Below are 1,703 nucleotides of genomic sequence, written 5' to 3'. Positions count from 1 at the left end.
TATTTCCAGAGATAGTCCTTTTTCTTACAAAATACAGTTTCAGTGTGTGTGTGTGTGGGAAAGAGAGAGAATGTGTGTGTGTGTGTGTGTGTGTGTGTGTGTGTTAGTGTACGAGTTTTAAGTTGCACAAGTTGGTCTTGGCACATGTAGTCATTGACATCCTTCATATACTGTATGCAGGCTAATCACATATTGTGTGAGTAAGTATGGGTCTAATTTTTAGATGTGTGAGTGGGGAAATTATAATTGGCTCTTGAAGAATGAACCGACCTCACACTGCAAGGGTAATGGATACCCATGCAGTGACACAGACGCCTACAGACACACAAAATGCAAAGTAGCAGGCAAGTCTTTATCCGTTTCCTGATCTGTGTGTTTGGCCAGAGACGCAATGTATGTTGAAGTTGATTCTCACATGTAGGAAAGTTGTTCATTTGTTTCAAACACACCCACATGAATCAATCTGTGTGTGTGTGTATCTGTGTGTGTGTGTGTATCTGTCTGTGTGTGTGTGTGTGTGTGTGTGTTGAGTGACATGGGGTAAGGTTACACCAGTCCATTTCTCATCCCTTCCAACTGTATGAATTATTCAGGTTCACAGGAGTACAGTGCTTTTCCCTTTACATCATCCCCTCATCAGAGAGAGCCAGTCGCCCTGCCTTCAGTGCGTCTCAGCCCCCGTCAGTCTGCAGAGCTGTGTGTGTGTGTTTGTGTCTGTGTGTGTGTGTGTGTGTGTGTTTGTGTGTGTGTGTGTGTGTGTCTGGGTGTGTGTGTGTTTGTGTCTGTGTGTTTGTGTCTGTGTGTGTGTGTTTGTGTGTGTGTGTGTGTGTCTGTGTCTGTGTCTGTGTGTGTGTCTGTGTGTCTGTGTGTGTCTGGGTGTGTGTGTTTGTGTCTGTGTGTGTGTCTGTGTGTGTGTCTGTGTGTCTGTGTGTGTGTGTGAGGGGAGCCATGTCTCAGTTTGCATCTGCAGGTATCAGCAGTACTGTGTAGATTTATGGTTATTGATAACTCCTCTGTCCCCAAGTCTACTCACAAACACACACAGGGATGACTTTGCACTTTGCTGCAATAGTGTTAAGGACAATGTGCTGTAGCACTTTTCTGTAGAAATGCTTACATTATTGTTTTTACAACCATCTACAAATGGTATAGCCATTGTAACGCTAATACATTTAGTGTAAGGGGAAATAAAACAAAGTACAACAGTAAATAATGAAGTATTGCATTAGTTAATTGAGAGTTGTTAGAGCCATATGTTGTGGCAGAGGATGCCAAATTTCCCCATTTAATACCATCTGTGTCTATTCACCTCACAGGCTCATAGTCTCTTCACTAATTTGAATTTTTATGGCTAGCCTCTAATGGGTACAAAAAACTTCTAAAAACGTCTAAGTCATCTCTGGGTAAATGTAAGACCATCTTGTGTTATTTCTCAGGCACAAAGAGAATCTGCTCATTTCAAAATCTTTGGTTGACCATGGTCGTTCAGTTTGCTCTAAAAAAAATGATTCACAGAGAAGGGGCTCTAGCAGAATTCTATATAATCTGGTAATCAAAACATAAAAAATGGAACAAATATGAATTAAATTTCAGTTTGGAAAAATCTAAAGGGTTGCACTGAGTTGGCTCGTAATAGGGGTTGAGAATCCAATCATGTTTTCTAGACCCCCAACTCCATCTTGTTTAAGAAACTGCACTAGATG

This window comes from Alosa pseudoharengus, unplaced genomic scaffold (assembly GCF_046254945.1).
Source record: "Alosa pseudoharengus isolate Yale_2024_CS ecotype anadromous, Long Island Sound unplaced genomic scaffold, YU_APseudo_1.1 YU_APseudo_1.1_scf_2, whole genome shotgun sequence".
Taxonomy (NCBI): domain Eukaryota; kingdom Metazoa; phylum Chordata; class Actinopteri; order Clupeiformes; family Clupeidae; genus Alosa; species Alosa pseudoharengus.
This window is presented reverse-complemented; position numbering follows the sequence as displayed.